The sequence below is a fragment of the Bison bison genome, unplaced genomic scaffold (assembly GCF_000754665.1).
Source record: "Bison bison bison isolate TAMUID 2011002044 unplaced genomic scaffold, Bison_UMD1.0 scf7180017864252, whole genome shotgun sequence".
NCBI classification, from domain to species: Eukaryota; Metazoa; Chordata; class Mammalia; order Artiodactyla; family Bovidae; genus Bison; species Bison bison.
The window spans coordinates 4,122,541-4,135,581 of NW_011494824.1; positions in this window are offsets into that span (position 1 = coordinate 4,122,541).

Below are 13,041 nucleotides of genomic sequence, written 5' to 3' on the forward strand. Positions count from 1 at the left end.
GAAATGGCAACCCACTCTAGTGTTCTTGCCTGGAGGATCCCAGGGACGGGGGAGCCTGGTGGGCTGCCGTCTATGGGGTCGCACAGAGTCGGACACGACTGAAGTGCCTTAGCAGCAGCAGCAGGTCACTAGGGCTAGGGCTCCTCTGCCGGGAGCCGGCATATTGCATATTGAGTGCATATTGCATATTGAGTGCAGCACTTTTCAGGATCTGGAATAGCTCAACTGGAATTCTATCACTGCCGGTAGCCAGTGTGAGGAACTCCACCCATGACAAAGGTCATGAGGAAGGAGGCTTGGCATACGCAAAGGCGGGATCAAGCCTCAGGAGTCTCCCTGGAAATTCTCGAGCAATCTACCCCCAAAACCAGAGTCTGCCTACTTTCTGCTTTGTGCTTTCACCTACACCTCTGACTTTACGGGGGGCTGTCCCCCACTACCTCTCTGAAAAAAGTTAGCTTACAGCTCCAGTTAATAATTCCTGGGTGTGACAGTGTTTAACCTACAAACTCCTTTGGAAATCCTCTAGCCTGCCTGAATAGGTTTTCCGGCCACATGTGATTGTTCAGAGCCTCCCAACTGTGAGAGGCAGGAGATGTTCTAAACTGTCTAAACACAGATTCTTTTGAGTAGTTAAAAGATTGATTAGAAATTGTATTGGTGAAGGGATTTTCACTTGTTGGGCCAATGTTTGCTGCTAAGTTTCCATATCCCTTACCTGCTGTGTCCCTGGCAGTGTATTGATTAATATAATTGGTGTAAATAGTAGCTTTAATGTTTGTAACCTGGGACCCTTGAGTTAATTCTTTTTCTTGTTATAGCTCACCACACCTTTGCGCTGTAGGAATGCAACTTTATCTAATGCTTTTGGAGGGTGGCTCCTGACCAATCACCTTTAGAGAAAAATAAGTTTTCTGAAGAAAAGGTCTTAAAATGTTAACAGGCCTCTGGGCCAGAAGATGATGCAAATCACCTAAGCTTTTGCATATGATAAGTTTGCAGGAAGAAAGCCTGGCTTGCTGCCTGACTCTACCCCTTCCCCCATTATCCTCTATGCATAACTTAAGGTATAAAAACTACTTTGGAAAATAAAGTACGGGCCTGGTTCACCGAAACTTGGTCTCACCATGTCGTTCTTTCTCTTACCTTCTGGCTGAATTATTCAGCCTCTTTTCTACACTGAATTTCCTCACTGAGCTATCCTTATCTCAGCCTCTTTTCTCCACTGAATTTTCCTACTGAGCTATCCTCATTCTATTACTCTTTATATCCTTAATTAACGTTTAATTAAGCAATTGTTTCCTGATCTTCGCCTACGCCGTCTCTCCTTCGAATACCCTGGTTCAGCCGGGGCTGGTCCCCGGCACTCCTCTTTTTGAGGTCACGGGCTAAAGCCCTCGAACATTCATTCTGTGGGGGATTCACCTGTTCGTCTACAGCCTTCAGGTCCCTACCTGCCCCAGAGTCCTAGAACAGGATTGAGGTGCTGAGGTTCTGGGAGCAGACATTCTCGCGTGCACCCTAATCTGACGAATTTGTATCCACAGCCTTTTCTTTCTTTTTTTTTAAAATTTTATTTTATTTAACTTTACAATATTGTATTGGTTTTGCCATATATCAAAATGAATCTGCCACAGGTATACATGTGTTCCCCATCCTGAACCCTCCCCCCTCCTCCCTCCCCATACCATCCCTCTGGGTCGTCCCAGTGCACCAGCCCCAAGCATCCAGTATCGTGCATCAAACCTGGACTGGCGACTTGTTTCATATATGATATTATACATATTTCAATGCCATTCTCCCAAGTCTTCCCACCCTCTCCCTCTCCCACAGAGTCCAAAGGACTGTTCTATACATCAGTGTCTCTTTTGCTGTCTCGTATACAGGGTTATTGTTACCATCTTTCTAAATTCCATATATATGCGTTAGTATACTGTATTGGTGTTTTTCTTTCTGGCTTTCTTCACTCTGTATAATAGGCTCCAGTTTCATCCACCTCATTAGAATCTATACGGGCTTGTTCAGGGGCATGTGATCCACCCACAGGACTCCAAACTCTGCTTTCGGTTGATGTTGCCAAATCACCATCTGTAGTCCACAGGCAGGGCTCCATATTCACCACATGGGTGAGAAATGTTGCCTGCTGTGTCAGTAAACAGATCAGTCACCCCCAGCTGTGCACCCTTGGGGGATTCACCATGGAGAAAAGCAGGATACTGGCCTAGATGGCTATGGTGCATACCAAAGGAATGATTTCAAAGAGCCCAGACTCCTGCATCTTTCCGTATACAGAAAAGTGCTAAATTCATTTCCTTCGGATATTCAGTTTTTCTTTCATTATCAGTAAGCATTTGATTCTTGTTTTTGATGTGCTTGTTTGTAAAATTCTCTGTGTTTTGGCTGCTCCCTCATATCTTTGGAGCAGTCCCTCAGAGCTCTCTGAGAGGCTGCCTCCGAGGTTAAAGTCTGCCTTATGTAATTCTCAATTTTTAGGTTGTGCATTCTTTGTCTCAGTTGACACATGACCAACTCAACTACAAGTCAACTCCTCAACACTCCCCCACCCCCATCTCTCCGCGCCCCGGTCTCCTCCACTTTTGCTGCTCAGCTCTTTCTTTTCTGTAAAACCAGGATGTCACCTCATTAAAAACCTTGCCTAGCCCCAGGATCGGGTTAGCGGCCCTCCTCTGTGCTCACATAGTGCCCTGCACTTTCCCATAAGACATGTGTTGTAATCATTTGCTTTCTTTCCAGTTTTCCCGCTAGACAGTGTGTTGTTTCAAGGCAGGAGTGCTGTCTTGGGTATGAAATTCCAGGAATAAGTACATTTGTGAAATAGAAAAACTTCCCTGTTGCAAACTGGAATATTACTCTTCCTCAAACACATCATCAGTTTTTTGAGTGTGTTTTTTTTCCCTCCTTAAATGAGCTCTGTGTCTACTTCCTTGTTTTTTGGTGATTTCTCTAGGTGGATCTCAAAACTTCAATCACTTTCGGATACCGTAACAGTTCCAATTTAGGATCTTAAAAGCGCTAATATATACACTCAAACTTGAGTCTCACCTCCAACTTACCATTTCTTCCCTCCCTCTTTGGGCTTCCCTAATAGCTCAGTTGGTAAAGAAGCCGCCTGCAATGCAGGAGACCTTGGTTCAATTCCTGGGTCAGGAAGATCCCCTAGAGAAGGGATAGGCTACCCACTCCAGTATTCTTGGGGTGCCCTTGTGGTTCAGCTGGTAAAGAACCTGCCCGCAATGCAGGAGACCTGGGTTTGATCCCTGCGTTGGGAAGAGAGGGAAAGTTTACCCACTCCGGTCTTCTGGCCTGGGGAATTCCATGGGGTTGCAAAGAAGGACTGAGCGACTTTCACTTTCCCTCCCTCTGGCTAGGGTCTGACATGGGGGTTAAGACACTGCAGTCAGGAACTTCCCTGGTGGTCCACTGGCTGGGAGTCTGCCTGTCAACGCAGGGGACAATGGTTCGATCTCTGGTCTGGGAAGATTCCACATGCCTCCGGGCAACTGAGCCCAAGTGCCACAACAGGAGAAGCTGCCACAATATAAAGCCCTTGCACCCCAACGAGGGAGCAGTCCCCACTCACCACAGCTAGAGAAAGCCTGTGTGCAACTGTGAAGACCTCGTGCAGTCAAAAATAATCAATAAAAATTTTTAAAGACTCTGTAATGGGGATGGGCGCATGGCTTGTTCCTTCATCCTTCTCTCTCCCCCTCCCTCCTGCTTTGGGATCCTCTAGGGCTGAACAGATGAGGGAAAATGAGAGCAAAGGGACAGAGGTCATCATGTTTGACATGTGTGCTGTGTGTGGCCTTTGTGTGAGGGTCTGGAGTCCCTTCATCCTCAGTCCAGCTCTTCCATAGGGCATATTAATGGGACTTCCGAGATACCTTCTCCCGCTGCCCCTGTGGGGACATGCCACACTGCGTTCTCCAGCTTCTCTCTCAGTCTCTCTCTGCTCAACCCCTCACCCCCTTCCCTGGACGGTAGCCCTCTAATTACTAAAGCAAGCATGGGATTCCTCTACTTTTAGCCTTTCAAATGGCAAAGACTCATCTTGCTATCCCTACAGCCGTGAAGGTGAGGGGATGACCCTGTCACCCAGCTCCAGCTAGCCTCCTCCTTTTCAGTCTTTATACCCCAAACACCAGGAGACACATGGCAAGCTCTCCCACGACCCTGAGCACCCTCCCCTCTGACAGCAGTATTAATACTCTGCAGGTTGATGTGTTTTCACCACTCAGCAAGCTTCTCTGAAATGAAGAGGCAAGTTTGTCTCCCTTTCTTACAAAACACCCCTAAACCTGAGGTTCCCTTGACTCCCCACTTTGCTTGATTTGGGTGGCTGGATCCCCTTCCCCATGGGGAGGGAAGAAAAAAACACAGCTTGCTCCTCTGACAAAGAACTCCTTCTTAGGAACCTCTAGCCTTCTCTTTAAAAGTCCTGCGGGATATCCTTAGCACCTTTTTTAGTATGTGGGGATTCTTATCGCACATTGACTTCACCTTTGAAGCTCTAGCCAACACCTGAGACAACAGGAAAAGCTCAATTCCACATCCTGTTAGCTGTTGCCTCTGCTTAAAATATTCCTTTTTCTTCTTTTCTGCCTTTCACCTCATATCATTGCTCTCACCAACCTTATCTAAAATGTCACAGTAAATACTAAAGGAAATAGGTTTGATTAGAACTTCATCTTTGAACAAAACCAAAAATTACAAAAATGTGATCTATTTCATAAAATATACTTGTGTAATTGTGCACTAATTCTTAGACTAACCAAAAGAGTGAGTTGTGTTTCTTGGGCATGAACTGTTTGATAAAATTATATAATGCAGTACGTCTTCCATTTTAAATTCAATGACAGGAAGATAAAGAGGAATATTTTTGCAAAAATATTTCAGAGTTTCATCTGTTTCCTAGGGCCTTTCTCCCATCTTTGATACTCAAATCATCTTCTTTTGAAGAGTCTATGTCAGTATCCTTGTCAATTTTCCCTCCGCTGTTAATGGGCTCCAGTTCTGCCAGCTCCTTTGTTAGTGGGTTTACCCTCCAACTTCATGAAAGTGAATTTGATCTGCATCTTATTTGGCATTTTTAGCACACTGGAAATCAGCTGGAGGATTACTGACTAAGAGGAGGAGGCGGCTGCATCGTAAGCAGGCTGGTTTAATTAGGGTTGAAGTATTTGCATGACACCTTTTAAGAGTGGTGGGTAAGTTCATTAGTCACCATTGTGTTATAACAACTGTTGTTCCCTACGGCACCTTATAACTATGGAGCTTAAAGACCAAACCCTGGGCTAAGCAAGCGCCTCTGCCTGTCCCCATGAATTGTTGTAACTTAAGTGCTTCTCAGCCAAGATGGTGACAAGGACGGACTGGAGCTGGTAGAGAACTCATAGGAGACAAGGATGACTGGGGACTAGAGTGACTATGCCGAGTCACAGAGCCGGGAAGGGCTTGCAAGGTCTGAAAGGGAAGGTGGGAAAGGTACCAAGGCCAGTCTGGCCTCTGTGACCACATGGGAAAGGCTTAGCCCTGAGATGGCACAAGAAACCGAACTCTGCAAGTCAGCTCTTCAGTCCTGTGCCTTCAAGGCAACTACAGGCATCTTTATAAGATGGTAGATGACTTAGCCGCATCAAGGGACAGATCAGGGTGTTAAGTCATAATTTGAAAAATGGCTCTCCTCTAGCCAAACACATTCAGAAACAACCTCTTCCTAAACTTACCACCTCCCATTCAGTAGTTGGCCTCTTGTGAGGGAGGCTTTGCCAGTCCCACCAAGGCTTCTGGGTCCCCCATCTGTACAAGCAGAACATCCAGCCTGACACGCTGACATGATGCAAGGCCATTCCCCACTCTTGGCGACACAGAGAAAAGAGGGATGCAATCACCAGTCCTTTTTATAAGCACACCACAACCTGAAGTGGCAATGAGAAAGGGAGAACAGGGCCGGAGAGGGCACAGTGGGCAGCCCCGAAGGCAGCCCCCAGGGGTCCCTGCCCCTGGCACCACACCCTTTGAAAATGGACTGAATTTAGTGACTCACTTCTAACACACAGAACGTGGCGGAAGTAATGGATGTCACTTCAGATAAAGTAGGTGATAAAAGATTATGGCTTCTATAATGGGTCCTCAGCTCTCCCTTGAATCCTGCCACTCTCCTTCCGCAACTCAATCATGTCTTCGTTAAGACGGGCGCCCCATGAGAATCCTTGGCCAGGGACACCCAGGCAAGATGCACCCAGATTCCTGACCCTCAGAAATGGGAGGGGATTGTTGACTACGTAAAGAAGCGATGTAAGAGCTGTGATATGGATGCCAAGGAGGGAGATGCTTGGGATGGGCTGGGAGGTTAGGATTGGCATATGTATACTCTACTGGGCTTCCCAGGGAGTGCTAGTGCTAAAGACCCCGCCAGCCGATGCAGGTGACACAAGAGATGTGGGTTCGATCCCTGGGTCAAGAAGATCCCCTGGAGGAGGGCATGGCAACCCACTCAGGTATCCTTGCCTGGAAAATCCCCATGGACAGAGGAGTCTGGCGGGCTACAGTCCATAGGGTTGCAAAGAGCTGACATGACTGAAGTGACTTAGCATGCACGCATATACCATGTGTAAAATAGGTAACTGTACAGCACAGGGAACTCTACTCAACGCTCGGTGGTGACCTAAACGGGAAGGAAATCCAAGGACGAAGTGATATCTGTATACACGTGGCCGATTAACCTTGTTGTACAGCAGGACCTAATGCAACCTTGGAAAGCAACTATATTCCATTTTAAAAACATGTCAGAGCTGTGAATTGAGTCTTTCTGAGGACGAGAGCCTGGGAGACGGCCTCTGCTGTGAATTGAGTCTTTCTGAGGACAAGAGCCTGGGAGACGGCCTCTGCTGTGAATTGAGTCTTTCTGAGGATGAGAGCCTGGGAGACGGCCTCTGCAGTAGCTCTGAGGAGCTGCTCTGAAGCGGGGGAAGGTCTGTCTATCTGTGATTTTGGCTGAGGGGCGCATGCAATCAAGAAGACATCTCAGCAGATGCTCCTAATGAGTTATCTCAGTTAATGATTTCAGTGCTTTTCTAAGTATGGGAAGATGCAAGAATCCAGGTTCACAAAACAAGTTTTCCTGAGACATATCTAGCTCTCTCAGGGGCCTTTTCCCCCAAAGCACAAAGTGCCTCATCCTGCATCTCTTTCATGGTGTACGCTGTCAATCAGCAATCACAGTGGCTAATGACTTGATCTTTATATGAGTGGATGATAGGCAACATTCTTTGTATTAACATAGTAAATATTTTTTCTCTATATGTCATTTTGTGGTAATTTCTTACACAGCAATAGGTAATCAGTATGTGAGGCAGGGGTATTGTGCGGGGGGTGGTTTTCTGACTCTTGGTTTGAGTCCAGCTGGGAGAAAAATATGAGGCTATCCAATAAATCTTGATGACCAGGAAGACACCTGTGACCTTGGGCCCCAGGGATTTGAGGCTTTTTAAAACTGGCTTTCTAGGTGCCATTGCCACACGTCAGGGGACATGCATGTAACCCAAATGGTCTACTCTCTGTGTCTTTGACTCCTCCCTCCCCTGCCTTACCCGGCACTCGCCATTCTGCACTGCCATTGTCTTAGCAGACTTAGGCTTCTTGAGGGTGAAGACCATGGCTTACATATCTTCATTACCACCCATGCTAGACACAGTAGGTGCCCATCAAATGTACGTGTGTATTTTAAATACGTGTGTGCGTGCGTGTGTTTTCCAGTAGCATGCAAAATCTTAGTTACCTGACCAGGGATTGAACCTGTGTCCTTCTGAAGCACAGGGTCTTAACCACTAGACCTCCAGGGAAGTCCCCTAAGTATATGTGTATCAACACTTTTCCCTGAGGTTCAGGCTATCCTAGTCTGCACTTGGCGACTGAACTTGGATCTCTATTAATCGCAACCCCCACCTTACAAATAAATTTCCCACTCCACTTTCCTTCAGGAAACCATTAGTTTACCTCCACTATGTCTGCACCAAATAAACCACCAACTTCCACGCTGTGAAAGGGGAAAAGATGGATGGATAACTGGGAGCATCAGAAAACATGACACCTGCCCTTTGCAGCTAGTCCCTGCCATCGCAGGACTTCACAGCACTAGGTGGAAGCTACGTAGCCAGTGGTCTGCAGAGAAAGTCATGTGGGGAAAAGCATTTACAAAAAAGCTTGAACAAACAAAGGGAGAAAATCTTAGGGAAGGTTTGGAAGATGAAGGAGGAAAATCTGAGTCTGTCCAAATGTGAGACCATAAAAAGAATTTGAAGCCATCAGCTGATATCTTGGAGGCGATCCCAGGGTAAACAAAACCTGCCTGAGGAGTCTGGACAATGTAATGTTCACCCTGATTTGATGAAGGTGCTGAAGTCCTTCCAGCTGATCCAAACAAAACCCTTTGAAGATAGCCAAGGCTGCAGACACATGCTTCCCCGGAGCAGGCAATGGGGCGAGGCTGCCATCGGGCTGAGTAAACATGGTCTGCAGGTTGGTGGGAGGGGTGGGGACGGGGGCCGTGCTTTGAAGTCAGGGACTGCAGGGTCATCCTGAAATCAGAAGGTATGTCCTTTGAATTCAACAAACGGAACATTCATTCAATGAGTCCTGTCTAAATGCCAAGCATGCTAGATAAGACAAAGATGTTCCGTGAAACAAACCAGACAGGAGACTTCCGCCTGGTGGGGAAGACAGGCATTTATACACGAATAGCAGTAAGTGTGACATTCTCTTTTACAGGAGAGGGGCACGTCCGGAACAGAGTTCCAGTGCAGCAGGGCTAGGGAAAGAAACTTTTAAGTTTACACCTGAAAGATGAGCTAGACCAGCAGAGAGCAGAGAGGAGGGAGGGAACTATGCCAGGAGGCCAGCCCAGGTCAAGCCTGGAATCATGGGCGTGCCGGCAGGTTGGAAGAGCTGACCGAAGTGCAGAGTCAGATGAAAGGCACTGGGGTTATTCATACTGGAAAGGGAGAGGCTAAAAGTGGAATGAGAGTTTTCAGTTATAATAAGTTGTTTATCCAGAGAGCAATGGCCTCCTCCGCTGAGGCTGGCTTGGAGCAAAGGGGCTTCGGGGCTCCCGTGCAGAGTAACTCCAGACTCAGGGATGGACCAGCCCCTGGGTGAGGGTCCGAAGGTATGAAAGCATGGGCGCCAGGGAGACAGGTGTGGTCGCCAGAATCTGCTTCTGTGTGGAGTTGGGTAGGCTATGGCCCTTGGGGGGTGAGATCACCCCAAGTGATATGCTTTATAAGAAGCCAAGGGTTGCTAAACTGCCTCTGAGAAGGGCGAGCCAGTCACCTGTAGGGCTTTGCTTTTGCCAGAGGGGTATGCCACTGGGGCTGGACTTGGTGAGTTTGGGGTCACAGGGGACGTGACTGAGCAGCTGCCAGTGACCCTGCCTCTCCAGCTCCCCCCGCCCCTTCCCCCAGTGCTCTGATCCCAATATTAATATTCCAAAATTGAAAAACATCACTTTAAAGAGCACCAAATTATTAGCCTTCCCAGGGGGCTCAGAAGTCTCAGTTCGGCTCTGTCCATGAGAAAGGAAAAGGCTCTTGCCCGCCCCTCTCCTTCTCTTTTACCTGCCTCCTGACATAGTTCCAAAGACAGAGGATAAAGCAAGGACCACTTGAAATGCACCACCTAGAAACGGGAGGACTGGCAGCTTCAGCTGAGGTGATGGTTCAGGTCCAAAGGCTGCCTTTGCCTTGCACGAACCTCAGCTAGAGCTACTGTTCACCCCAGTCTCCCCTCTCCGCCCCCATGACAGGGCCAGGGAATTGGAGCAGGCAGAGGGGGGGGACCAGATCAGGCCACTCAAAAAAGAGCCATAGGAACCAATAAATATATGAGAAAGTTCAACCTTCTGGTACTGAAAGAAAGACAAAACAATGAGCCACTCTAAAGCCTGTCAAAGCAGCGAGAATTCTGAAATCATTCGGTAGTAAGTACTAGGAAAAGGTCAAGCTCTAGTCACAACTGGTGTTCTGTGTAAAACATCAGTGACAAAGGAAGAGAGGGTGGTGGTGGCACCTCTGCTCACTGCACACTGCCATCCTGTCTCAAGAGCGCCCTTCCTCCTCCGTCCGGCGCTCTAAGTACATCCCGACTCAGCTCTGCGCGGTGACAGGGTGGCTGTGCACAGGGGTGATCGGTGCGATGACTTAATCTGAAAGCCCTCAGCAGCCCCGCAGCAGTCCAGCCCTCCTTCAGCATCAGACCAGACCCTGCCTTCAGGAGGAGATACCCCCGACCGCTGTATAAGAAGCAGGGAATGACCTCTCACGAACGTCTTTCCGTCCCAGCCTATAAGAGGAGTTGGGAGCATAATTTACTACAGCTCAGCCACTTAACTTTTGACTTAAGGCAACAATGTTTAATTAACTACAGAAATCAAAGCATTTCTCTAACCAGGTCCTGCTGACCAACACAGAGCTCTCTATATAACAATTTAAACCAAAATATACCATCTGAACCGCAGTCATTATTTGCATTCCTCTTTTTAAGGCGAGATCCTCATAAAGCAATATTCCTCATAAGAAAGTCCACATACACAGGCTAACCTCTGCATCAGCTTCTTTCATCCCAAACCCCAAAGAGAAATCATTACGAACAGAACTTTACAGAATATCTGTATCCCAAGTGTTTGTTATGCTTCATCTCAGAGCCCTAAACACAGAGGAGGAATGGGGTTCTACTGACATTATTTAAAAGGCAGTATTCAGGGCGGCTAGTGAGAACCACATCCCCTTCCAGCATTCAGCAAGATGGTACCTGATTGTAACTAGAGACCAGCTGACCAGAAACAAGTCCTGGTCACAGAACAAGATAGGACTTCAATTCCATGTTGCAGCCAGCACCCTCAAGAGAAGCTTCAGTGTGTTTTGAGAACCCACCTGTTGGTCTCCTCTCCTAGCCTGGGCACTGTGCTGTGAGTTCTGTCTGTGTGTTCACTGGGAAGATGGTCACTAGCCACACAGACCTGCGTGGGGGAAAGCGGTTTTCCTACGAAATATATGAAAAAACATGAATAAACTTCCTCTCCAGGCTGAGGAATTCCAACTCTTTTCAAATGTGTTTTATATTCTAAGCTTCCCATTAGCTTCTTACCCTCTGATTCTCATAGCTCTTGCTGAACTGCCGTACCTGTCTCTTCACATGCTTCTCTGACTTCCACACATCCCAGCGCTGTGCCGAGCCAACCTTCTGACTCTAGTTTTGGGTGTTACTCACCTGAGGCTCCTCAGCCCTAAATAGTCAGAACAGGACTCCCTGCAAATGATCCTTAAAGGCACAGGACACAGGGAAGGGAAGGAATCTGGGGACTAGAGGTTACAGAGAGACAGAGTAGAGGGGTAGGGGCTTTTTAAGAGCAAATTCTATTTCACTTCCAACTCTACTGGCTGTGGGACTTTATGCAAAATTCTTTCTAAAATGGTAAGACCATTTATCTCATGATGAGATATTACTGAGAGCAATTTGGTAGTCATTGTAAAAAGTCAAACCGTGTCTGGCATACAGCGTGTCCTCAAGGAAGGTTGATTCCTTGCCTTGCCTCAATAATTAGCAAAACATGGCCTCCCTGAAAATTACACGACTCAGAACAAGGCCCATGTGGGCACCGAGTGGATGAGAGAGGGCTGTAGCAGAGAGGAGAAATTTCGAGGCATTGGTGACACAGAGTCTCCTGGGAGGGTGACTTTCTGATCCCTGGGACCTCAGATACAATCCTGGAAATAGAGGCTCAGGGAACTTTTTAACTCAAGACCTTCCATGTTGCATCTTTTTTCCTCCTCTCAGTGTTTATTTCTTCTCTGTACATTGCGTCTCCTCCAACTTGTTTATTGACTTTCCTGGCTTCTTCCTTTGGTCGGATCCTGTGTGATTTCCCGACTGTCCTGCAGAGGATGTGTGTGTTGGTTTCTTCTTGTGTTTATACGTTTATCTCCTTGTGAATGCTTCCCTTGCTTTGGGGTCTCCGGGCACACGAGCAAAACAAACTGTGAGAAGAAGAGCACAGCTGTGATTCTTCTTGGAGGAAACGGCAGGCGGAGAGGACCAGTAGTTACCAGTCAGGTGGAGCATCACCCAGCACCCCTGGGGGGCCTGGGCACACAGGGAACCAGCGGGCCCGCCCTCGGGGAGTTTCCTTGTCTCCAGGCCAGGGTTGCCAAAGTCACAGCCCTGGCACTGGTGACACTGAACCATTTACTACAAAAGTTATTAACCCTTCAGTACTCTTTCCTTCCAGGCCAGGAGCAGTTCTGAGAGCTAATTTAAGAGCAATTTATTTATTTACTGAGTACTTACTGTGTGTATTTATTAAGAGCATTATTGTATTTTTATGACAACCCATTGCATTAGTTTCCCCCTTACCCCAGTGGTTAAAAAAAAATCCCTTTAAATTATTTATTCTAATAAAGATCTGTGAATTTAAGGAAAAGCACCATTTTAAGACATGTATTTCCAGGTGGCTCAGTGGTAAAGAATCTGCTTGCCAAGCAGGAGATGCAGGTTCGATCCCTGTGTTGGGAAGACCCCTGGAGAAGGGAATGGCAACCCACTCCAGTATTCTTGCCTGGGAAATCTCATGGACAGAGGAGCCTGGCGGGCTACAGTCCATGGGGCCACAAAGATTTGGACATGACCAAATGATGAAACAGCGGCAGCAGCAGCATGCTAAGACATTCAGCAGTGAAAGGGCCTATGGGGGCCACAGAGATCTGGGGGGGACGCTAAGGCGCCGTGTGCATCCTCCTGGCTCTGGCTGCCTGGGGAGCCATGTCTTTGCAGGGAAGGAGTACCTTTGGGCCTCGGTGATAGAACACAGGCAGGCCCCACTGCGAAGGACCCGTCTCCTCCTGGATGTGGAGGCTGCATATGTCTATCACTTGCATGCATTTAAGTCCAAAGATTTTCACTCAAGCTCTGGCTTAAGAACCAGGAAAAACCAGATGCCCTCTTGTGTAGCCCCCAAAATGATGTTTT